General features: G+C 49.7%; 1 long non-coding RNA gene across 4 annotated transcripts; it reads left to right on the top strand.

Moving 5' to 3' along the window:
• On the top strand, window positions 1-22820 carry LOC128313224 (uncharacterized). Of its 4 annotated transcripts, none has more exons than XR_008293609.1 (3): window positions 1-994; window positions 21239-21365; window positions 21884-22820. It is a non-coding gene; the product is annotated as an uncharacterized LOC128313224 (long non-coding RNA). The 4 variants fall into 4 exon arrangements; XR_008293608.1 differs by lacking the exon at window positions 1-994 and adding an exon at window positions 19333-20514; XR_008293607.1 differs by lacking the exon at window positions 1-994 and adding an exon at window positions 19333-20626.
• The last annotated feature ends 3478 nt before the right edge of the window (window positions 22821-26298 follow it).

Below are 26298 nucleotides of genomic sequence, written 5' to 3'. Positions count from 1 at the left end.
TAGGAAAGGGGACGTTCTGCACCCAGCTCCCAGGGGGTGTGAACATGCACCAGCCCCTGGGCCGGCACGGGGCAGGCGAACACCAGCAAGAAGGAGAAGGGAGCTCGCCTTTTGTGGAAGGGAGAGCCCGCAGCATGGCGTAGCTGTCGCCCCCAACATGCCAGGTCAACGTGCACTTTAGGGTGAGAGATCCTGGCACGTTTTTAGAAACCTCCATCTCTGTGTAATTCCAGAAGCTCCAGAGAGGCAACCCTTCTAACAACCCAGAGGAGAGGAGCTTCCAGACTGCCCGGACGCTGGAGGAAGGTGCCCTGGAGGACAGCAGGGAGGCAGAGGCAGGGAGAAGGGTGAGGGGCGCGTTAACAGCTTTGATTTGCACACACGTCTTTACTGTCGGACTCTTATAATGGGCGTGCGCACGGATTACCTCCAGAATCTGTTCCTTCTTTGTTCTTAGCTCCCCGGCTGGTACGATGGCCCCGCTCGCCACCTTCCCCTCTGCTTTCCCGTGGTAAGGCAGCCGCCGTGGTTAGCAGGGAGAAGGGAGCTAACAAGGTGTTGGTACCAGATCCCTGGAATGACGGAGACACCCGTATCTTAAAGGCTCATCCGGTCAGTTCCACTCCGGCCTGGGGCAGCCTGGCCCAGGGGAGGGCGGCGACACGCTGGAGCGACAGGCCAAGTTCACAGACACCACAAGCGGCCAAACACGGCGCGGCCGGCAGGACGCGCGCCAGGGCTTCAGCCCACACGGTCTGGCCGGGGTCGCCTCCGCCTCCGACGTGGGACTCACGGCGCGTGCGTCCTCCCCGCGTTCTCCACGCGGGCTAGGCCACGTGACTTGCTTTGGCCAATGGGAAGGGGCGAACGTGGTGCGTGGGGAGGCCGGAAACCGTTCTACTGCCTCTGCGCAAGAGGAACGCGGGGCGAGCTCCCTGCTCGCCGGGAGCCTCTGAGCTGAGCTGCTGGCCGGCGCCCTGGATGCTGCAGGCAGGTGCGCGCGTGGGGGCAGGTGTGGACGTGGGGCAGGTGTGCGCGTGCGGGCAGGTGTGGGCCTGAGGGCAGCGGTGCGCATCTGTTTCGTTTATGGCAGTCCGTAAGTTAGAATCACCGCGTGAGAGCCTGAGTAGTGTGATCACCACCGAGAAATCGTCTTGGGTGCTCGTTTCCCACGTGACTCTGGCGACGTCCCCTCGTGACCTACTTGGGTCACGTGAGAGAGCCCCTCCTCCTCCCTGAGCAGCCCTGGCCCAAAGACGGCCACGCGGCCAAGGCAGTACAAGCAGAATGCTTCGTCAGGTTCGAGGCTGGGGAGATGGGCTGCCTTTCTCCTTCTGGAAATGACCGGCTGTCGAGAGGACGAAGGCTTGGCAGGGCGGGGCGGGGAAGTCTCAGCGGCCACACTGGTTCTTTGTGGGAAGTCTGTTGGGGACTGAACCCTGAGCCCTATTTATTCAGAAGGCATCAGTGGCCTACAAACCTGTCTAGAACATGCAAGCTATTGGAGACCTGGAAGAAAATGGTATCGACCCCCAAATCCAGAAGGGAAATTGCAAAGACCAGCCTGTGTTTATATAAATATCTACAAAATATATCATTATGCCGCCTTTATTAATGGTTACAAGTGAGCATTCACAGGATGTCACGGCGTTTGCAAGTAAGTGGCAGGCTTTGTTTTCTCGTGTCACAGGAGTTCCCAAGGATTCAGGATAACCACTGAGCCCACCTGGCCACCGTTAGCTGAGCCACTAACAGTGAAATAAATCAGGAAGGCTTCTGCCGTGAGGAGCAGCGACCCCCCCGATGCTCTGACAGATGTCGTGTGTTTCTCTCACATAACAAGAATTCCCAGACAGGGAGAGGGGGGCAGTTCTCACATATCCATTCCTCAACCAAATACTGGTAAAGAGAATGAGATTGGTTACATTCAGGTAACAGAATGCTCTGTGCCCGCCTGCCTTGTAAACCCTTTATGATATGAACTCAGTCCTCTTACAGCCCTATAAGCTGGGTGTAATTACGGTCCACGTTTCACAGATGAGGAAACTGGACCAGAGAGGCTGGGTTACTTGGTCAAGGTTGCACAGCTTTGTAAGTGGAAAAGCTGGGATTTTAGCCCAAGTCACCGGGCTCCAGAATTTACCTCCACACTCCTCTGCCCTTCACTGCCCTTGGATGATGCAGAAGCATTCTGGAGCCAGAGGTAGGAACAGCTTCTCCGGAGGGCAGAGCGGGGATGGTGACTGCTTTGAGGACGGGGTAGATGCTGGAATGAAATCCAAATGCCATAAGGAAAGAGACCAGGGATGGGTGCCGAGTCGGTCCCAATGACAGCCTGTCTTTGGTCCCTCCTCCCTCCCCTCTTCCTCCCTCCTGCCCTGTCTCCTTCCTCCCCTGGGGACATGCTGGCATGAAGCGGAGGACTGAAAAGCCAATAATTGCTCTTTCCCACCTTGGTGACCCTCGGCACCCCTTCTGCCCTTTCTCTTCACCCCCCACTTCTCGCTCCTTGACTTGCGTCATCAGGTGACTTTGGCAATGTCAGCCATAAGTGGATTATGAGAAGCAGATCTTTTGTTTAAACAGAAATTCTAATTTTCTGAAAGGCGGTGAATAAACAGTCCGGAATGCATTGGAGATCAGCAGATCTTGTTTGCGTAAAAGCGTGCTTCAGTTTCTTTATATAAGCAGAAAATAGCAGCTCTCAGTCCTTACCAGCAGCTTCTCTGTGTCAAAGGGTTGGTCTCGCCATTTCAATTTGCGTTGCTCAGAAGATGCTGAAGGTGCCTGCTCAGATGCGAAGCCACATCTCATGGCCCGGGTGGGTCACAGGCTTGCCCCCCTCCGCTGGGCACTGAGCAGCTCTTCCCCGGCTTTCTACTGCTACAGTCCAATCCCTTCAAACAGATGCATTTTCGGGGGGGGTGGGGGATGAATTATAAACTGCCTTTACCCAGGAGGGGAAACGCCCATGGCCTGGAATCCAGGAGGGCTGAGGCCAGGCCTGGGAAAGCCCTCCGTGGTTGTCTAGGTTTCCATGCTGTCAAAGGCAGTACGTTCTTTCCAGCACCTCTCGCGAGAGGCTCCAGCAACTTCTTAAGCCACAGGCCAAGGAGGGTCGTCAGTGAGATGCCTCAGAGTGGATATCTCAGAGGCCACCACGACCACGTCAGCAAGAGAGGGGAGTTTATTATAAAGGGGCAGGCGGGTCTCCCGGCAGCGAGGGCAAGCAGCGATCCAGTTACAGAGCTGTGTGACCTGTCACCCCAAACCTAGTGGCTTAACAGGACCATTTTGTTAATGTGCCCAGATTCTGTGGGAATTTGGACAGGGCACATTGGAAAGGATGTGTCTTCATGTCCTGGCCTCTGCTGTGATGGAGGCTGGAGGCAGCATCTGGTGGTGGGGAGGACCTCACAGGGACCGTCAGAGGGGCACTTACACGTGGCTTCTCCCCGTGGCCTTGGTGTCCGTGAGGAGGTGCCCCGGAGGCCTCCACCTGCAGGGAAGGTGACGGCCCCACAGCCCCAGCTCCTGAAGTTCATTACAGTGATTCAGCTCTTCTGTACATTACGTGGCACCCATCCTGACAGGTGTGCTTTAATCCCCATCACCCCCTGCACCTGTCCCCCCACCTGCCTCCCTCTGGTAACCACCAGTTTGTTCTCTGTAGTCAAGAGTCTGTTTCCTGGTTTGTCTCTTTTTGTTTTCTTTGTTTTCTTTCTTAAATTCCACCTATGTGTGAAACCGTATGGTATGTGTCCTTCTCTGATTTGTTTCACGTAGCATAATATCCTCTAGGTCCATCCATGTTGCTACAAATGGGAAGATTCCATTCTTTTTTTTTAATGTTTATTTATATTTAAGAAGAGGGGGGAGCAGAGAGAATCCCAAGCAAGCTCCACGCTGTCAGTGCAGAGCCCAATGGGGGGCTCAAACCCATGAACTGTGAGATCGTGACCTGAGCCAAAATTAAGAGTTGGGTGCTTAACCCAGCGAGCCGCCCAGGCGCCCTAAGATTTCATCCTTTTTTATGGCTGAGTAATATTCCACTGTACACCTACGACATCTGTAGCCATTCATCTGTCGACGGACAGTTGGGCTGCTTCCATAGGTTGTTTATTGTAGATTATGCTGCTGTAAACACAACAGGGCATGTATCTTTTTGAATTAGTGTTTTTAGATTCTTTGGATATCTACCCAGCAGTGAAATTATCATATGGAAGTTCTGTTTTGAATTTTTTGAGGACCCTTCATACTATTTTCCACAGTGGCTGCATCATTTTCCCACCAGCAGTGCACGAGAGGTCCTTTTTCTGCGCATCCTCGCCAAAACGTGTTGTTTCTTGTGTTGTGGATTTTAGCCATTCTGACAGGGGTGAGGTGACCTCTCATTGTGGTTTTGATTTGCATTCCCCTGACGATGAGTGACGTTGAGCATCTTTTCGTGTGTCTGTTGGCCGTCCGTATGTCTTTGGACATATATCTGTTCATGTCTTCTGCCCATTTTTAATTGGATTATTTGCTTTTTGAGTGTTGAGTAGAATCAGTTCTTTATTTTGAATACTCACCCTTTGTTGGATATTTGCAACTATCTTTGCAAATATTTGCAAATATCTTCTCTCATTCAATAGGTTGTCTTTTAGTTTTATTGTTTCCTTCGCTGTGCAGAAGCATTTTTATTTTATTTTATTAATATTTATTTATTTTTGAGACACAGAGAGAGCATGAACGGGGGAGGGTCAGAGAGAGAGGGAGACACAGAATCGGAAGCAGGCTCCAGGCTCCGAGCTGTCAGCAAAGAGCCCGACGCGGGGCTCGAACTCACGGACCATGAGATCATGACCTGAGCCAAAGTCGGATCATGAACTGAGCCACCCAGGCGCCCCAGAAGCTTTTTATTTTTTCTGTAGTCCCAGTCGTTTATTTTTGTCTCCCCTTTCTTCAGTAGACATATCTAGACGTTGCTACAGCCGATGTCAGAGAAACTACTCCCTGTGCGCTCTTCTAGGATTCTTATGGTTTCAGGTCTCACATGTAAGTTTTTCACTCATTTTGGGTTTATTTGTGTGTGTGGTGTAAGGAAGTGGTCCGTCCAGTTTCATTCTTCTGCACGTGGCCGCCCAGTGCTCCAACACCCATTTCTTGCAGAGACTGCCTTTTCCCATTGCGTATTCTTTCCTTCTTCGTCAAAGATCAGTTGACTGTATCATTGTGGGTGTGTTTCTGGGCTCTCCCTTCTGTTCTTTCGATCTCTGTGTTTATTTTTGTGTCGGTTCCATACTATTTTGGTTACTATAGCTTGGTAGTATATCTTGAAATCTGGGATTGTTATGCTTCCAGTTTTGTTCCTCTTTTTTTCTTTTTTTTTTTAAATATTTTTTTAGAGAGAACAAGTGGGGGAGAGGGGCAGAGGGAGAGAGAGGGAGGGAGGGAGGGAGGGAGGGAGAAAGAGAGAGAATCCCAAGCAGGCTCCACACTCAGCCTGGAGCCAGACATGGGGCTCGATCCCATGACCCTGGGATCATGACCTGAACCGAAATCAAGTGTCGGACCCTCAACCAGCTGAGCCACCCAGGAGCCCCTGTTCTTCTTTTCCAAGATTGCTTTGGCTATTTGGGGTGTTTTGTGGCGCTACACAAATTTTAGGACTGTTAGTTCTAGTTCTGTGAAAAATGCTGTTGGTATTTTGATAGGGATTGCACTGAATCTGTACATTAGTTTGGGTAAGATGGACATTTTAACAGTACTCTTTCTTCTAATCCACGAACGTGGAATATCTTTCCATTTGCGTTGTCTTCAATTTCTTTCATCAGTGTTGTATGGTTTTTAGAGTATAAGTCTTTCACCTCTTTGGTTAAGTTTATTCCTAGGTTTTTTGTTATTTTCAGTGCAATCAACAATAAATAAAAATAATAAATGGGATCAGTTTCTTAATTTCTCTTTCTGGTACTTCATCATTGCCATTGAGAGGTTTTAAGCTGAGAAGGAGCATGTTAGGATTTGTGTGTTTTTTATAATCTCCCTGAGTGGAGGAAGATGGGCAGTGTAAACATTAGGTGCTCTCCTACAAGTAATGGAAATCCCAGACTCCAGGCGCCCCAGAACACTTTTTCATTTTAAGTGTGAACCTGGGGGGGAACCTGGGTGGCTCAGTCAGTTAAGCATCTGACTGTTGATCTTAGCTCAGGTCATGATCTCATGGTTCAAGGGATTGAGCCCCATGTCTAAGCTGTCAGCCCAGAGCCTACTTGGGATTCTCTCTCTCCCTCTTTCTCTCTCTCTCTGCCCCTTCCCCACACATGCTAACCCACTCTCAAATAAATAACCTTCAAAAATAATAAAAATAAGTGGGAGCCTTCAGAGAGGGGCATCCACATTCTCTGTTAGTAACATAATATGAAATCCCCCAAGAATAATGACCCCATTTTCCGGGAGCATTTTCTATCCCCACCGATGACTTCACCACCTGTTCCAGTGCTGAGAACTTAGAATCCGTTCAGCCCAATTTGGAGGGGGAAAAAACTGCTTTCAACCAATTCCCTGTTTAATAAAATTATGCTGCTTAAGATTTCAACTTGATTAAATTAAAAAATATAAATGTCTGGGTAGAAAGTCCAACATAATGGCTTTTATTAAAGCATCTCTGGTCAAAAGCCCAGTTCAGATATCATGTGGTTTCAAGTCTGCTTTTCCTGCTGACTCATACTTTCTATAAACAGCTTCGGAGATGATAAAGCCTGCATTTGTCAACAGGGATGCTCCCGTCCTATCTTGATGAATACAAGGGATAGAGCATTATCACATTTACTCTGCTCAGAAGGAAAGGTGGCCTGCCAATTTGTGTTATTACCCCAAAAGGAATTCTCTAATGGATAAGCCCTAGACAAATCATGGATTCCCTGTTCATATATGCTCTAGCCTCATAAGTACTTTGAAATTGCTCTGAGCTGTTGATATCCTTCTGAGCCATACACTTTGCTATAAACCTTAAACTTCATTTGCAGGCAATTTAACCTTCAATTTATCCACAAACTTTTAAAGAAAACTGGGCAATTTCCCAAAGCAAATTACTCCTGAAATGTGAAATAGTGGCTCACAAACACGACCACTTTAAAATTGGCGAGACTGCCCTGAAAATTAAGACAGTTGACATTCAAACTAACTGAACAATGATTGATCAGGACTTTGGTTGGGGTTGTTGTTGTTGTTGTTGGGCTTTTTGTTTGTTTGTTTGCCTTTCTGATTGTTAAATATTTTTTAAATGTTTATTTATTTTGAGAGGGAGGAGGGGCAGGGAGAGAGAGACTCCCAAGCAGGCTCCACGCTGTCAGCGCTGAGCCAACACGGGGCTCGATACCACAAACCACGAGGCCGTGACCTGAGCCGAAATCAAGAGTTGGGCACTGAACCAGCTGAGCCCCCCCCCGGGTGCCCCTCAGATTATTAAATATTTAAATGATTGATGATACCTCATGATGGCAAAGGAGTAACTGCTCTCATAAAAGCCAATGGGATGCAGATTGCTACAGCCTTATCAGGAGGTATTTGCGGCAGTCACTGTGAACATGTTAACACAACAGTTATCACACTGCAGAAACCTTACCCACGGGCAGAGAGACAGCAGAGATGTTCTTGGTAGACTTTGCTCCAGCAGGAGTTCACATTTCAGTGAACAATCGTACACGTGCCTTCAAAAAGGATGGGCTAGGCCAATTGACACTGATGATGATTATCACTTATCGAGACATGTTGTGGCGGGGAGAACGTGGTAAGGAACGAATCAAGCTGGAACTCATGTTAGAGAATGCTCCCCCCACCCAAAGTAATTTTCTGTCTGGGTGTGTATGCAGGCAGCTTCTTGGGGAGGGTCTGCCCCTGTAGAGTCAACACGTGAATAATTGGGCTCACACACATTGCTAGTATTCTCTCCTATTTGGCATCAGCCTTTTGACTTTCGTTGATGGATTCTTCAAAAACACAACTAGACTTTCGTGTTTCATTTATTCAGTACCTATCAGTCCTAGGACCCACGAGTTATAGAACCTCTTTGTGTTTCTGTTTATTGGTGTTAAAAATGGGGCTCCTACTATTATGCTATGAGGTCGTGGTGAGGATTAAATATCTTGATACTTGGAACTTGTTTAGGACAGTGCCTGCACAAATGTGAGGTCTTATTACGAATGGTTGTTATTTGACTCTGAGCTACGTGAGGGCAGGAACCCCGTCCTTTGTATTCACTGTGGTGAATTGCAAATTATGGCCTCAGATTTCTCTCATCCCAGTATTGGTCCCTGGGCAATGGGATTTTGCCACTCCTCCCACCCAGATATGGGGTCCTAGCTCCCCTCCCCTTGAATCTGGGTTGGCCCCATGACTTGCTTTGACCAATAAAGGCTACAGAACTGATATCCTACCATCTCTGAGGCTAAGCCTAAGAGTGCTTACAGTTTCCACCTTCATTCTTGTGAAATGCTGCCCTCTATGGAAACTAGTCTAATATAATCTCAGCCTGGAGGAGAGCTGAGGCACCCCACCAATGCCCAGCACCAGCCACTATGTTTGTGAGGCCGTGTTAGGACTTCCAGCCCAGCTGACCCTCTAACCATGTGCCCTGGTGAGACCAGCAGAAGAATTCCTAGGTGACCCACAGAGTCATAAGTAATAAAATATCACTGTTGTTTCAAACTAAGTGTGGATACTAAGTATTGGGGTGACCCCTTCCTTAGCAAGCACTAACTGATACATCCATCATTGCTTCTGTCATGCCTAGCACAGGGCTGGCCCTAGTGAATGCTTGATAAATATTTGCCAAATGCATGAGTGAGTCCATGAACAGAAGAAACAATGAATGAATGAATGAATGAACGAATGAATGAATGAATGAACGAACGAACAAATGGGGAGGAATGTGAGAGATGCAACCCTTTTGTTCTGTTGGACGATTCATTCCACAGAACAGGAGGACCAAGTGACAACATCCACGATCGCTTTAATTGCTGAGTTCAGAGTCTGTGTGCCTAGAAAGGGAAATGTGATCAGACATAACCTTCCAGTCACGTCAGACCAACTTCGCACGTCCCCTCTGTGGATTATAGAAGGACACCCAAATTTCAGATGCGAGTACCTGGACTGTCTTAAAAACTAGACCGTCCATTAATATATTTCAGGAAATTATGCTCAAGCTGGTTATCTTAGTTATTAGTAGGGTCGATGTCTCTTCTGTCAACCACAGATAAAAAAGTGCCATGTGGGAACGCTCACAGTGATTTGGACTCCGTGGAGTGCTTTAGTTTATCTTTATCGTGTACAACAGAAATCTTAATTTTCCACTTGTATTAAGTTTTTCTTGCTCCTGAGGCAAAACCAGAAGGCAAAAAAATCTTCAAAGCCATTGAACCGTGTTTGCATCTTCATGTTGGATTTCAGTTTTTAAGACAGAGTTGAGAAGACAAAACAGATTAATTAATTCAGGTGTCACAATTGTAATTATCTAATTGGCTTTATTCCCCAGACTTTCAGTATTTTTAATTCAGCCAGTAGTTAAGTTTTGAATATTTCTATGGCATAAACATTTGTCAATCAACTACCATAAAATGTAGTTTTCTTTTTAAAAAATGATTTCCTGGGGCTGGCAGGGAGGGAAGTAGGAAGAAAAAATAAATGGGCCAGCATTCTCATTTTTCATGCCACAGAGTCATTAAATGCTCTTGAGAGTTAAAACGTGGAGCCCGAGAGAAAGTCAGTCGCTTCAGCTTCTGTGATTTTCATAATCTTGTTTCTTAACTTTGAAGGGATAGTGAACTTGTTTCTCCTAATTGTGTGTGGGGGGATGTGTGTGCAGGCATGTGTGTGTGCCTCCGCGTGTGCACATGTGTGAGAGCGTGCACGTGTGTGTGCATGGCCAGTGATGGGTAGTTTCTATGATTTCAGATTTTTATTGTTAAATCTAAGCAAAATCAAATGCTTTCTCATCGAATATAATATGTATAGTAAAATACTCTGTTTTCAGCAAACCGTGTTACTGGGTTTACATCCATATTGCAGAGACCAGATACTGACCATGGTCCTGATTTGGGGAGGAGGGTGTAGATCACAGAGACCAGACGCTGACTATGGTATTATTCTTTGCAACTATATACATTGTTCAGTTTTTTTTTAAAGCAGTAATCACGTATCATTTTATGAAAAGCTATAAACTTATTATGTTTTTTAAAGCAAATAACCAAATACATCTTTCCTAGTTTCCTCCAAGTTAGACCTTTACCTCAAAACTTCTGGTTTTAGAAGCCTGCAGCAGAAATGGCGTCATAAGAAGCCATCAGCAGGTAGAGGATCCTGTGGGGCCTGAGAAGGAGCACTGGGGAGGGAGAGGAGAGGGACTGAGACACTCTGAGCAGTGGGAGCATCTCTCCACCACAGGCAGGTTGGCCCCAGAAGACTAGAAGAGGCTGAGGAGAGAGCCCATACAGACCAGACCCTGCTACAGTAAAGGTGCAAAGGTCTCCAGGGGCACTTGGGTGGCTCAGTCGGTTAAGCGTCCAACTTCGGTTCGGGTCATGATCTTGCAGTTCATGGGTTCAAGCTCCGCATCGGGCTCTGTGCTGACGGCTCAGAGCCTGGAGCCTGTGTAGGATTCTGTGTCTCCCTCTCTGTGCCCCTCCCCCACTCACGCTCTGTCTCCTCCTGTCTCTCAAGAATAAATAAGCATGAAGACATTTTTAATAAAAATCAAAAAAAATTTTTTAAGGCACAAAGGTTTCCAAGAAGGGGACCTTAGAGGCTCTCCTATCCTCGAGTATACTCTCTGGTGAACTCACGTTTTGATTTCTTTGACTCACAGTGAGATAGAAATTCCGGAACACTAGGTGCTAGAGACCTGTCACAGGATGTCACGTTCCCAGTGGTCTTCTGTGTCACATGCAACATCCAGAAACATCTAGAGATGCTCTGGACCGCCTCTGGCCGTGTGTCTGAGAGTGGAGTCATCTGGCATCCTACTGCCACTCTTAGGGGTCCAAGGTGGCTGCAGGAGGCCATCCCACATGCAGCCTGCAGCCCAGCCTCCCTTCCCGTGTGTCAGGCTGGCGAAGGGACGGGCTCCGTGCACAGGGCGGGGTGCGCCACGTTCCCCGGGGACACAGAGATATCGGGGTCCCTTTCGAATTGTAGACCAGATGTACATCTTGCCTTCTCAAAAAGTAAGTGTTTTCAGTGCAGGCAAGCAGGATTCCTGAGCAGAAAGGTTTGGAGCGGAGAATTTGCAGATGTTCCTTTCCTCTCCCACCGGGCGGCTCTTTGGCCTGCTCGCTCACTCGTGCAGCAAATATTCTCTGAGCAGTTCCTGTGCCTGGTATTGCTCTGGCCCTGGGGAAACAACTCAAAATCCCTGGTCCTCACAGCCCGTGCGCTCTGGGATCGGAGACAGACAAGCAAGCCTATACCAGGCAGGCAGGTGCTGATATAAGATAGAGGGGAGATGGGGAGCATTGATAAGGAGTTGGGATGGACCTTGCTTGTTTTTTTTACATAGCGTTCACAAGAAAGTCCGTAAAGAGACAGTGACGTTTGAGCTGAGCTCTCAAAGAAATGGAGGAGCCAGCCATAGGGATACTGGGGGCAGGGGCAAGGGTTGTAGGCAGAGGGAACTGTGCGTGCAAAGGTCCTGTGGCAGAAGCAAAGCTGGTATGCTCCAGGAGAACAGGGAGGTTGGTGAAGAGGTCAGAACCAGGGGAAGATGGGAGGAGATGAGACCAAGGAGGTAGGGCAGGGCCAAATGGAGCAGGGCTTAGCACAGCATGTTGCTGTAAGGACTAGGTCAGGCTGGTCAGTGCCCTGGCGTGGTGCTAATCCATAAATACATACTGGATTTGAATTTCTAAGGCAGTGTCATCGTGTTAAGGGAAAATTCCCTTTAGACATTGTTTTTCCAGTCTTTGTGAAAAGGAGGCATCGAATCATTTTTAAAATTTTCTGCTTCAATTATTAATGTTTTTAAACGTTTTCTCGTATTTAGTGATAAGTTACCTTAAGAACAAAACCTATTTGGTCCGGGTGACTTTTCTCTAATGAGTTGTTTTATGCTGGTTGGTAGGAATTTATCAAAGACTTTTGCATCTATCATTACAAGTGGTATTGATCTATAATATTTTTCAGAAATGGTTTTTTTCTTGGTTCTGGAATATTCCATTCCAAGAGTGTACCCTAATCATTTTAGTGAGTTTCTGGGATTGAATATTGGAGAAGCGTCTCCCTTCTTCTTCTCCTTCCCTCATTTTCCCCTTCCCTTCCCACCCTTCATGCACACACACACCCCGACACCAAGGGAAGGAGGTTAGGGCAGCTGGGTTCTGTTCTTGTTGTCGGTTTGCCTCCCTGCTGCATCCTGTCTCCCAGGCCCAGCTCCGTGGGGCAGCCTGTCCGTGGATTGCCCTGTGGCTCCCTGCCCCTGCTGGCTTCAGGCCCCGCACTTCCCCCTGCTGGCTTCCTCGGGCCTTGCCCCCATCTGGGTCACGTCCCCAGTGTGAGTGGACTGTTTCCTGCCAGGAGCTTGCCCAGTACTGCAGGCCTCTTCTAGCCTCACGTCATCACCAACCTCCCCTGATAAGTCCAGGACCACCCGAGAGGCAGCCCCCTTCCAGGTCCTAAACAGGAACCAGGGCAGAAGCTCTCCCCTCTCAGGTTCCCCACAACTCCCTAAAGAGGGTCTCCTCTGTGAAAACCAGCCACGAGAAACGTCACAAAAATGGAGTCGGGAGGTGGGCAGGGGAAGCTCTCACGGCCCCCTCTCATGCCACCACTCATAGTGAATTGCAGACTCAGATGGAAGAGAGGGACTTGACCTTGGAGTCGGATGCTACTCCACTACTCTAGGAAGAGAGCTTTCCTCCCCCCTGGGTAACTGCTCCACCAACAAGAAGCCAGCACACTTGGAACTCCCATGGACTTTTTTTTAAATGTTTATTTATTTATTTTGAGAGAGAGAGAGAGAGAGTATGTGCGCAAGTGGGGGATGGGGGGGGGGGCAGAGAGAGAGGGAGACACAGAATCCAAAGCAGGCTTCAGGCTCCGAGCTGTCGGCACAGAGCCCGAACAGGGGCTCGAACTCACGAACTAGGAGATCATGACGTGAGCAGAAGTCAGGCACTCAACCGACTGAGCCACCCAGGCGCCCCGATTCCTGTCTTAAGAGGTGGGCTGTTTGGAGGAGAACACGTTAAAAGGGGGAGGTTAAAAGGAGTCAACCTAAATGTTGGCGGATATATTTTTCCTTCACGTGTGCCAGAGACTTGAGTGATCTTTCAGTCTTCACTAGCTAACCCCACTTCACAGGTCTAGAAATTGAGCCCCCCTCCCAGGCTGAGCCACTCCTCCAGGGTCACCTTGTGTCACCTGTGTGGCCTTCCCCCCCTTCGAATCCCCTAACAGTTCAGTAAATTGGGAGAAGAGACGAAAGAATGTGGGAGAACCCCCTGCTCCCACCCTTAGGGCTTTCCACTTGGCCGCTGGACGTCTGCGGCCCTCCGAATGCCTCAGGTTGAGCTGGAATGTCAGTTTTCACTTAGGGAAAATTTTTACGCTGCAGTCAAAAGCCATTTAAGAAATAAACGCCGGCAAGATGATAATGGAAACGCTGGTAACCTTTAATGACAGCGGCTCTTGCAAAACGTACGTTCCGGAAGGGCCGGTGCCTGCTCCAGAAAGCTCTTGTTAAAATCCAATCATCTTCCACAATGAGCATTAGCAGGAAATGCCTGCGATGAACAAAAACACGGGAAAGGTTAATGGCCTTCTTTGCTAAAACGGTTCGGGGTTTAATCTCACGTACCAGCTCGTCCTCAGACGGTGCCTACGCTGAAGATTTTTTTTTTCCTTTTTGGTAATCAGGAGACAAATTGATTACCAAAATTATAATTAAGAGGTAGGAAAAGCTGCAACAATTTGCCTGCTTTATTTAGCACATATTTCAGGTTAATTGCGTGATTTTCCTAATGAAGATATTTGCATGAATATTTTCAGTGGCTACGTTCAACCTATTGTGCAATGAAAACTCTGCCAAGTAGATATGACTTCCCTTTTTGTTGGATTCAGGATGGGACAGAGGCCGAAATGGCCAGTGGCGCCCAGAGAGACTGCCTCACTTCATGTGTGGGGATCCTAATTAGTAATTCGTCAAACCACCCCCGCCCCGGTAGAATTCACACTGCTTACTTGTACAACGGGATCCTGCTGTAATTTTGGAGAAGACCAGAAGATTCCAAAGATGCTGGGAAAACCACCTTTATTTACCACTCTTTGAAGAAATATATTAAAAAGAAGTATTTCACCCATGCCTGTCCAGTCCTTCCCCCGACAGAGAATCACAACTTATTCTCATTTAAAAAAAAAAATTTAATGTTTATTTTTGAGACAGAGCGTGAGCAGGGGAGGGGCAGAGAGAGAAGAGAGGGAGCCATAAAAATTTTCTTACTGCTCAAGAATACCCGCTGTTAACTCTTAGGGAAGGGACTGTTCTAAATGTTTTTCCTCCTTGCATAAATGGACTTTTCATTTTTACCAAAATGGATTCTACCCTAGGTATGGTTTTTAAAGTTTAAACTATTGTTTCACTCAACGATAAATTGTGAACACTTTTGATATCTGTAAACATTTTTTTTTCCACCACTCTGTGAAGGTATGAGGGCTTTCAGAGTGTGGATGTGCCATAATTTATTTAAGGGATCCCCTTTTGTTGGACATCTAGGTGGAAACCAGTAGGTCACTGTTAGAAGCAGCAGGTAGGGAACACTCTCGAAACTCCCAGGCACATCTATCATTATTTCCTGAGGATAAGTTCGCAGATACTAAATGATTGGCAAGCCTTGATAAATGCTGCCAACTTGGCCCTACGAAGACCAAAATTTAAAGTCCCACCAGCAGTGTGGGAGTAAGGTGCATTTTCCTGACTTCTTACCACTCCTGGGGCCTGATGCTATCATTTGAAAATGACAACTAAAGGGGCGCCTGGGTGGCTCAGTCAGTCAAGCATCCGACTTCAGGTCATGATCTCACGGTTCGTGGGTTCGAGCCCCGCATCAGGCTCTGTGCTGAACGCTTGCTCGGAGCCTGGAGGCTGCTTCAGATTCTGTGTCTCATTCTCTCTCTCCCCCTTCCCCCCCTGCTCGCCGTGTGTCTCACTCCGTCTCTCAAAAATAAATAAATGTAAAAAAAATTTAATGAAAATGATAACTAAAAATTCATCTTTGTTGATTTAATCTGCATTTTTTTTTAGTTACTAGTGATTATTTATTGGCCGTTTATAATTGCCAATACAAACACTTTACCCATGTTTAAAAATTGGGTCCGGTTTTCTTTTTCTGTGTCGTAGGGTCTTTCTGTGTTTTAAGGAGTGACCGTTAAACTATATATATGGTACAACATTTTTTCCCACTGACTTCAATATTATTTGATGGGTGCGAAAGATAAAATGATTCGGTTTTGCTTGCCGTGTTCGTTCTGTGTGAGGGGTCCAGGCTGGGCCCAGGACCACCCCGGGAAGCCTTGGTCGGTCCGTGAGGCGAGGCCGCAGCTCGTGTGGCGTGTGTGGCCAGGCCACAGTCACTGTCCCTTAGCTCACCTAATTCTCCTGCTATTCTCTGCATTCTACAGATGAAGAAATGGAGGTTCAGAGGGCATCAGTAACTGTCCCAGGTCACTCAGGGACCGCTTCAGGATCTGAACCCTAGCCGGTGTCTCCAGGGCTATAACCTCACTGCCCAGAGTCGCTATAGCAGCAGATGATAGAACACGCTTCTGTTGTTGGAAACTCAGGTTCCAGATAACTGCACCTGTAGAAACCTGTACCGGTTAGAAATGCTTGGCACGGGTAAGCGCAAATCCAATTACAACTGCTTACACAAATAGGGGTTTTCATAAAGGGACATTTCATTACTGTTTCGCGTGACGTGTGAATAACGGGTTGTGTGTGAACGTACCTGTCAGAACCTCGGTGCCCGTCTGATGGCATCCGTGACCACGTGTGCTTTGTTAGGTGTCAGAGCATCTTCTGGCCTGCTCCTGGGTCGCGGCTGCAGGGAAGCGGCTGTGGCTGACCCAGCCCGTGAAGTCAAAGGCATGGTTGATAGTGGAAGGTGGGCCGGGGCCCCAGCTGACGGTGGTGCGGGCTCGGTGCCAGTGTCGGTGGGTGAGCCAGGGACACCCTCCAGGGCTGCGAGCAGTGGGAGCGGCTCCCGGGGACTGAGGAGCGTCACCACCCGGCTCTGCTCAACTAAGGTGCATATTCCTCCAAACCCAATGACCCTGCACGTGCAGATGCCTGAGCACCCCGGTGAGGTCAGGACCCACCCCCCCCCCACCCCCCTTATGAGGGCTTCACTCTCTCGACTGCTCGGGAGAAAGACAGCAAGACTCTGAGAGGTGTCATCGGATGAAGCCTTTGCCTGGTGGCCGTTAGCATCTGGGGCAGGTACGGGCAGAGGGCAAGAGCGAGGCGAGGGAGGGGCTCGGGCTCCGACCCAGGTACTGAGCTGGGCTATAGCTGGGAGGCAAGGGCTTCCCTTTCCAAGCTGAGACGTTCCATGACTAGAATCTGGAACGTGTCCAGGAAATTCTTAAAAAAGCAAAAACTATCGTTCTTTTAGGAGGCTAGTTAACAGGACTCTGAAATGCAATGAACGGCCCTAGATCGGGTCCGTCCTTTGGGGGAAATTGCCCCCGGCATAATACTGGATAGTGTCCATGGGTTATTATGACATAATAGGATTGCCTCTGTGAAGCTTTCTGAACTTGACCTTGTACTCTCAGTGTGCAAGGGGAGGTCCTCGTTCTTAGGGGACACGGGCTGATGCAGTGCAGGATAAGGGGTCATGATGCCTGCAACTCATCCTAACTTAGAGGGGGGAGAAGGCTTCCTGAGAAAATGCCAGAAAGGTGACGTTATTTGTTAATGGTGTATGTTACCAAGTGATGAATCTTGGTGAGCCTTGTTGTCCTGTTTTGCAGCTTCTCTGTACGTTTAAAGTTTTCCCAAATTAGTCTTTTTAATTCTAGGTGTAACGTCTACGTGTGCTAACAAGTGACAACTGTCGAGGGGGGCAAGGGCAGGTTCCTGAGTCCTTCATGAATTCGCCCCAAGTGACCTGGCATGACAGGTGGCCTGTGGGGCCTCCCAGACCCCCCCGAATGGGGACATGTCCTGATCGCTGGCCGTGCCATCAGCCTCGGTGCTCAGCTGTCACCTCTCAGGGTCAACCTCAGCCAAGGTCAGGCCCTTCCTGGGCGGCCCGTGCTCAGTGACCCATCGACGCTGGTGTGTAAGGGCCCAGGCATCCTGGCCCAGTGGTGACAGCTCTGAGGGCCACGCAGCCCCCCACAGCTCTGGGGGACCAGCCAAGGCTGCGTGACCGTTTCCCTCACCCCGCGGTGCTGACCCCGGGGCACTCCCAGCAAACGTCTGTGACGTCGCCTCCCTCCGGAGTCGGCTTTCCCGTATGACCTCCCTCACCCACCCAGCCGCCACCCCCACCCCTCGTCCTCCCCTGTATACACACATCACACCATGGACATTTCTTTCTCTAAAGCAGTTTTATCTGAAATGTTTCCAATGCAGAGACACAAAGATAGTGCAGGATGACGGGCGCCCGTGGCCCCCTCCACGGCTTTATCCCATCGTAGCCGGCTGTCACGTTTGCTCGGACTCTTCCCGTTCTGGAAGGAATGGAGAGTCACCCATGCTGGGCTGAGGCCTCCCGAGCACCTGCGTGCATCCCTTTCTGGCCGTCTCCCGCGGTCCTTCCGTCAGCCTGGTGTGCTCCTTCGTGCGCGCGTGTCTATGCTCTGAAGACGTATTTATGCGCCCAATAGGTGGTCTCCTTTGGGGGTTTTAATCTCGATACAGATACCGTCATTCAGACCCCCTCATTCCACAGCCTGCTTTTCCGGCTCCACGTTGTTTCTGAAATGCATCCAAGTGCGTCCGTGTGGGTCTAGCCCCTTCCGTTGGCCTTGGGTTTCGTACGCCCCTGAATTTCCATACACCGCGTGGGTTTTATCCTTTGCCCCCTGGCTGGACGTTTAGGTGGTATCCACTTTTTCCTCGTCACAAACAATGCTACAGTTCGCGGCACACCCCTGGAGCACCCTGGAATTGTCACCGAGGCGCATTTCCCTATCAGGAAAATAAATCTGGGACAACGGGGCGGTGGGGGGGCGGGGGGTGGTTGTTCAGCAGGAAGCCACCTTGTGAATGTCAGACAAGGCTGGTGGCAGATCCCCACCCCCATTCCCTCCTCCACCTGTCGCTTCCTGTCCCCCAGCACCTGGGACAGCCAATTCCTGCAGGCAGGCTTGGCCACGGCCATGCTGGGTAGTGAAGAGTCCCAGACCGTAGGGCCTGACACTGGGCATTTATTCCTCACTCATGTATCAGTGAAACCCAGGAAACGGGCTGGGTTTCCATCTACTTCATGGGCCTTTTATTCTTTTTTTTTTTTTTTAAGTTCAATTTTTTTAGTAATCTCTACACTCAACATAGGGCTCTCGAACTCACCACCCCAAGATCAAGAGCCGTGTGTGCTTTTCTGACTGAGCCAGCCAGGTGCCCCTGAGCCTTTTATTCATGAAGGGTCAGTGGCTTTCCGGGACATGCTCTTCTCCGGGCACAAGTTGAGGCACAGGAGGCCAAGCCACATCCCGAGAGCTCGTGTAAAGGCTGGTCCCATGTGGGGTATGTTGTGTCCACTCATAGTGCATTGGCCAGAGCGAGTCACAAGGCTAAACCCTAGGTCCTTGAAGGGAATGGACTCCACCCACCATGACATCTTGGCAAGGACAGGAGGCCAAAAAGGATCGTGCACAGCACAGGTGCTGACCTACCACTGGCTGTGTTTCTCCCCCCACCAAACGAACCCTCTCAATCCCACGATCTCTTCACCTTCCTCGCCACTTAGCTCCCCCTGCCCTGCCGCCCATTCCTCCCCAGTGTTTCCAAAGCTGAAGTGGGTTGGGGAATGATCAGCCAGGCAGGTGCACTGACCAATAAGGGAGCAAGGGCACCATTGGAATGTAGTGTTAGAGCTCTCCAGAAAAACACAACCAACAGCAGGCTGGGTGTGTGCCTGGCTGGGAGTGGGTGGGGGGTGTGTGCCTGGCTGGGGGGGGGTGTGCCTGGCGGGGGTGGGGGGTGCCTGCTGGGGGTATATGCCTGGCGGTGTGTGTGTGCCTGCCTGGGGGTTTGTGCCCGGCTGGGGGGTGTGCCTGGCTGGGTGTGGGGGTGTGGGATTTAGCATGAGAGATGGGCTCGTGCGGTTATGGTGCTGAGAGGTCCCAGGAGCTGCCCTCCCCAGGCTGGAGCCCAGAAACCTAGTGGTGTCAGGCAGTCTGAGTTCAAAGGTGTAAGATCTGGGGGGGCCCGTGCGGTAAATCCCCCCAAGGAGGCAGGAGTGGAGTCCCAGCTCCCATCAACGAGGCCGGAAAATGAGGCCGATCCTTCCCCTACCTTTCATTCTCCTCGGGCCCTCCGCAGATGAGGCGGTGCCCACCCACACTGGGGACGGCAGGCTACCAAGTCTGTGGATTCGGACGCTGAGCTCATCCTGGGCCACCCTCACAGACACACCCAGAGACAACGTGCGGGCACCCCACAGCCAGTCAGGTGGACCCCTAAAATGAACCATCACATATTTGAATGGAGCTGGCATTCTACAGAACGTGGAAGTCCAAACTGTCACAAAGCCACCGGCTCCCGTGCTCCCGGAGCCACGACAGGTGCGTGGTGCTCGCAGGGGACATCATTTAGCTTGTTAATGAGGAAGACTGGCCAGCTTACGCTCAGGGGCTGTGGTTTGTTTAATTACACACCAAGAGAACAGGATAGAAATCGATACTCCATCCCATTCTCAAAAGCCAGAGCCACCCAGATTCTGTGGGTCATTCGCGCTTTGGATTAACATGTCCCCAAATGGTAAGGCAAACAGCCGGCCGTCAGCGTCCTCTGGCCTCTTCATTTCGTGCTGGCCGGGAAAACAGGAGCCATTAGCCGTGTTCTTCAGGGTTAGGAAATCGATAACGGGCCAATTGTCGATAGACACACACTGTGAAGCAGACCAAAAATTACACGAGGCCTTTAGGAGAATGATTGCTGTGTTCTTTAGTGCACCAGCCGTACAATTCCAGCTTTCAATTCCCTGTAACATATTCACCAAGATTTATGGGGCTTTTGTAATGCCTAATTGGGATTGGTAACAAGGCCCTCGCTTTCAGTCCGTGGCATGTTTGAAGCATTCATCAAATCTAGGAGAGGAAAGAAGAAATAAAATCACACCCAGTCTTAGAAATTATATGGAAAGGACCTCAGGGTAATCGGAGGCTACCTGATACTCTGACATGTCTCTTTCTTCTCACACATTATCTCCGTCCCCACCCCCACCCCCACCCCCACCCCCACGGTCTGTGGAACGGAGGCTCAGAAGAGGTGATCTGCCTTGACCCGAGTCGCTCAGCTGAACAGCGGTGGAAGTGAGATTCACGAGGACAGCTAAGTAGCAAGACCCCTCCCCTTCCACCGAGCTGCATCCCAGGGTCTCTCAGTGCCCGGATGTTGTAGCGGTGTTGGCAAGATGCCTACAGGGTGTGTGGCAGGGGGCGGGGGGGGGGGGGGGGCGGGGAGCAATGAGAAAGAGGAGGGCCGGAGGCGGGGTACTCAGCAACAGTATGATTCACAAGTCAAGAGTAACTGCCTCTCCAGCAGGACCGTCTCCTCCTTGCGTCTGGACGCAATACCTTGCTTAATATAGCCAATGGGTTGCATTGACTTTGCTGGTCCCAGGATTCTTCACGCGAATTTCTCTTAAACTAGATCTCCTTTGTCGTGTATTTGTGGGGATTGGGGAGGACAGGGTAATAACCTCATTCTCAGCATTCACTCACATCTGAGTTACTCTAGCTTTTCCCAACCATCCTTTCAACCTGTTAAGAGTTTTTTCAAATCTTCGGGCACCTGAAGGGCTCAGTGGGTCAAGCTGCCGACTCGTGATTTCGGCTCAGGTCGTAATCTCAGGCTTCGTGAGCGCGAGCCCCACATTGGCCTCTGTGCTGACAGTGCAGAGCCTGCTTGGGATTCTCTCTCTGCCGCCCCCCTCTGTTCCTCCCCCACTGGTGCTCTCCCTCCCTCTCAAAATAAATAAACTTAAAAAAAAAATTTTTGTTAAGATTTTTTTAAAGTCTTAATTCTGTCCTCCAGTGTGAAGATGTTGTCCTCGCCTCCAAATCTGATCAGCATGTCTTCTGTTTCACGGGAGATGAGCGGACAGAGGAAAACGAACCATCAGGATCACCTTCGGTGCGATGCACCAGCCCTCAGCCCCGAGGTGCAAAGACCTTCCCAAGTTCTTTTAACTCCGTCCAGCACCTTCTGTTAAGCCAGTGGTGGGGCAAAGCTCCTGTCCATCTGCATATCCAAGACCCTCCCTCTGGCCTGCGTTATAGTTCTGGGTGGGAAGCCCCGTGCAGGCAGGGGCTACGTCAGGTGTGGCCCACACCAGGGTCCCCAGCCCCCAGCCTGTGCAAGTGCGGGGGGAACGAGGGCAAGACGGTTGCCGCTACATAGTGCCTCCTCCAGCTACACCCAGGCGTCCCCTCCCAGCAGGTTAGCATCTGTACGAGCAGCCAGTGCTATGGGGGGCACATCTGGAAGCCGGGGGTGGGGCGATTCTGGTGGTCACAATGCCTGGTGTGGCCTTCGGGGGGAGGGGAGGCTAGATGTCCTGCAGGGGCCGTCAATCAAGAAGGGCCCCTGTTTATTCACGCACAAAACTTTGAACTCCGAGAAGCCTAGAGGAGAGGGGTCTGAAATGGGGAGAGGTTAGTCGTCAGTGCAAACTTTCAGGTGGAAGAGGACGAAGTTCTGGGGGACGTGATACGCAGCGTGGAGGCTGTGGCTCGTGACCCGCAATTGTATTCCTTGCATTCGCTGAGAGTGGATTTCGTGTGCTCTCACCACACGCACACGCGCCAAGGAGACTTGCAATAAATGTTAATTAGCTTGATGGGGGCAATCATTTCACGACGTAGGTGCGTATCAGGGCGTAACGTCGTGCACCTTAAGTGTGTGTGGTTTGTCACCCCGCAATGAAGACGAAGAACAAAATTCCCTGCTCTTCCAGACCTTCTGGTGGCTTCTGGTAAACTCAAGGCGTCTTCTGTCGTTTCAGTATGCATAGTATATTGTCACTCTCATGTGACCTAGCACAACGGTGAGCAATAAAGAAGCAGCTGGGGCTCCAAGGAGCTTCCGGTCTGGTTAAGGAACTGAGTAGTGAGTGCAGAAGAGGCACTCTGGCCTCTCCCAGGGGAAGGGAAGTGAGGACAGACCAGGAGAGGAGGAGGCCGAGTTAACCAGGGAAAGGGGGAAGGGCAGAGTGAACCGGGCAGGGCAAACAGCAGGTGTAAAGGCCCTGTGGCAAGTAGTGATGTGGGAAACAAAGGTGGAAGGAAATGACAGGTAAAATTCAATTTCCTTATATCCTGCAGCCCATTGGCAACTCCTTGAGGCCGGCAGAGTTTAGCGGCTCTCCAGGAGCCCCTTACTGTCTCAGTGCTCATGCTTCGCTAGAGGGAAACACAACCTTAGCCTGACAGTAGCTCCTAGGCCTCCACTCTCTTGGGAATCTTCTGTAGCAGATGAAAATCTCACTGGAAATTTCCCCTTGACTTTATGTACCTGCCCCCACTCCCAAGCATATAACCAGTGTCTCTTTGTGGTCCTGAGGCAGCTCTTTCTGCCCCCGGGTCCTGTCCCTGTGCTTTAATAAAATTACCTTTTTGCACCGAAGATTTCTTGAGTAATTCTTTCTTGGCTGTCGGCCCCAGACCCCACAAACCCCACTATCACCCTAAAAAAACCTCATCAGTAGGACAAGACATTTCCCTTGCACAGAAGCGTAAGCCCACTACACAACCCACAAATGTTAGGGTCATTGACACGAAGTCAGCACATAGTATCTTTCCATTTAGAGGCAGTTCTCAGGTCGCCTTCCACAGTCTGCTGCTTTTCTGCTCTAAGGAATCACTTCCTTTCTTTGGGCCTCAGTTTCTGAAAAGGAAAATGCGAGCATTGGATCCACTGATCAGGAAGGCCTTTCCTGTAATGGCAAATAGAACCTCATTGCCTCTAGAGACGGGAGACAGGCCAGTCTGTGCCTCGATCAAGAGTAAACACAGCTTTTTTTTCAAGTGTGTTTCTTTTGAGAGAGAGAGTGAGAGAGAATCTCTTTTGGGGGGTTTATTTTCATTTTTTTCCATTTTTATTTTTTTTTAATATAATTTATTGTCAGATTGGCTTACATGCAACACCCAGTGCTCATCCCAACAAATGCCCTCCTCCATGCCCATCACCCACTTTCCCCTCTCCCCCCATCAACCCTCAGTTTGTTCTCTGTACTGAGGAGTGAGAGAGTTTCGAGCAGGCTCCATGCTCAGCAGAGTCCTACTTGGGGCTCGATCTGGCTGGCGACTGTGAGACCCTGACCTGAGCCGACAGCAAGAGTCAAAGTCAAGACGCTCAACCACCTGAACCACCCAGGAGTAAGCACACCTTTTAAAGACCCCGATTTTAACACAAATTAAATGGCTCAACCTCAGACACAGCTGGGTATTTTGAAAGGGAACTGACCAGGTGGAGAGAGACCCCGGGGAAGAGGTACAGCCAGCACTAAGGCCTCTCTGCTCAAGGTTAACGTCAGGGCTTTGGAGGAGGGAGGCCGTCATCCTTTTTCCACTTCCCTCCAAGGAAACTGAACAAACATGAAGGAATGAGGGAACGCTCTGGGGGTTCTCTGCGCCACCCTACTGGCTTTCAGCCGCTCCCCATTACAGACCTAATCATAAAGAGAATGCCTTTCTGGAATCTGCATTAATTACCATCATCGGAGAGACATTATCTATATTTACATAATAGCTTCCCAGGTTTTGCTGGTTCCAAGTCAAGCTAACAAATTTGTAGCTATTAAGGAACACAAATTGCTCTGGTATGTTTTAAATTCTGCAAATGGAAAACTTTGTTTAGAGAGGAGGCTGGAACCCAGAGCAATTAGTGTCTGATAATTCGTTAATGTTGGAGACACACAAAAATTCGGTTTCAAACGTCTGCCTTAATATCGTAAGTGAAAAAAGAAAGGCATATGAAGAAACGATAATCAGTTTAGGCATATTAATATGATAGCTTTTTTTTTTTTTTTTTTTTTTTACAAAATGCGACAGGCTCCTTGCTAGGTCTTTACAAGGGACAGCTGAAACCCACATCCTTGTTTTTACCACTTAATTGCCCTGTCTTGGATGCCGGTGACCGTGACCAGCTGATCACAGTTTGCGGACAGAAGGGAGTGGGAAGGTCAGCTGCATCGGGAAGGAGGACGGGTCAGGGGTTGAAAGAAACCTGGCTGGGAATGCATCTGGGGAAGGCTGATGGCAGGGTCCCCCTCCCCCAGTGCACCTGTCCTGGTGACGTCATCATAGGCCACAGTCTGGGCTCCCGCAAGCTCCCAGGGGTAATTTTATCAAAACGCGTGAGAACTCATGGCAACTCGGTTCAGAGAGGCTGGCGTGGATTGGGCAACAGTCTGCTGATTTCTGCCCAGAACCTTCTCCCGCTCTGGAAAGAGCCACACCTCTTCGCCCAGGGCAGTGCTTCCTTTTTGAGCCAGGTTCTGACCCACCACTCAATACCTACCCCCCCCCCACCCCCGCACCTGCAGCTAACTCCGCCCCAGGCCCTGTTTGTGTGCGGCTGCCCCGCTGTGACCTAGGCCGGGTGGCTCCCCTGGGGTGCCCAGCAGAGGTCGAGGTACAGGAGCAAAGTCCCCTGGAGAGCAGGCCCCTGCTGAGAGGGGCAGACAGAGGGTGGATTCCTGCTCCAGGCCCGGAGGCCTGCCCTTTCCAAGGTTTGTTACTATCAGCTAATGAGCTGTTCTTTTGCCTGACTTGTTTGCGTGCGATTTCTGTGTTGTGTAACTGAGAAAATTCAGGTACAATTCAGGATGCACGGCTAAATTTGAATTTCAGATAACGGATGATTTTGTAGGATGAGTTTGTGCCAAATATTGCATGAGACATACTAATCCAAAAAAAAAAAAAATGGTCGTTCATCTGAAATTCAAATTCAATTACGCATCCCGTAGTTTGGTTCACTAAATCTGGCAACCTGAGTTTAGGAGCAAGGCAGGCCTGTGTTCGCCTCTCCGCTCATCACTGACCGTGTGGCGTTTGCAGTTTCCAGGTCTGACTTCTTGGGCTGTATTTCCAGGCTCCAGCGCAAATGGTCTGGGCAGTGGAGATGCTGGCAGTGACTGGGGCAGGAGGGAAGCCAGCATTTCTGGCCCCATCTCTGGCCGTGGCTGCCTTTTCTCCAGGGCCCCAGCTTCCGCTGGAAAAGCCGCGTCCTGATTTTTAGACCCTAGATCAGTTTATTGGTCTAGGCATCCCTCTAATGGAAGTCCTACACTATGTGCTCTTGGGATCTGGCCTCCTTCACTCAGCAGAATGTGTTTGAGATTCATCTATGTTGTTGTGTTTATCAGTAGCTCACTCCTTCCTCCCCCAGCTTTAGCCAGACCCAACTGACAGATAACATTGTGTAAATTTAAGATGTGCCCCTGTTGATTGGATACACTTGCATTTTGCAAACTAAGTAACACTGACCAAAGCATTCGGCAACAACTGCGTCAGGTCACATGACTACCCCTCCTTTTTCGCGGGGAGGACAGTTAAGATTTACTCTCGGCAACTTTCAAGTATATAATACAGTGTTAGGAACTAAAATCCCCATGCTGTACATCAGATGCCCAGAACTCACTCCTCTTAGAGCTAGAAGTCTGTGATCTTGACCGACGTCTCCCCCTTTCCCACAGCCCCCTGGTAGCCGTCTTTTGAGTCTGTTTCTGTGACCTTGGCTTTTGTAGATTCCACGTATATGACATCATATAGTATTTGTCTTTCTGTGTCTGGTTTATTCCACTTAGCGTAATGTCCCCATGGTTCGTCCTTGTTGTTGCAAATGGCAGGATTTCCTTCTTTCTCCTGGCTGTATAATAATAGCCCATTGGATACAATATGTATGCCATGTCTTCTTTCTCCATCCACCCATTGGTGGACATTTAGGTTGTTTCTTTGTGTCCACTACGAATCATGCTGCAATAAACATGGGAATGCCCAGTCTTTTCAAGATCCTGTTTTAGGTCTCTGGCCACACCCCTCTGCATGTGCCCAATCTCCGCCTGATCTCACAAGATCCTGTTTCCATCTCCT

Source organism: Acinonyx jubatus, chromosome E2 (genome assembly GCF_027475565.1).
Source record: "Acinonyx jubatus isolate Ajub_Pintada_27869175 chromosome E2, VMU_Ajub_asm_v1.0, whole genome shotgun sequence".
In the NCBI taxonomy this organism is placed as follows: domain Eukaryota; kingdom Metazoa; phylum Chordata; class Mammalia; order Carnivora; family Felidae; genus Acinonyx; species Acinonyx jubatus.
Note: the sequence above shows the minus strand (reverse complement) of the source record. Positions and strands in the feature narration are given on the sequence as shown.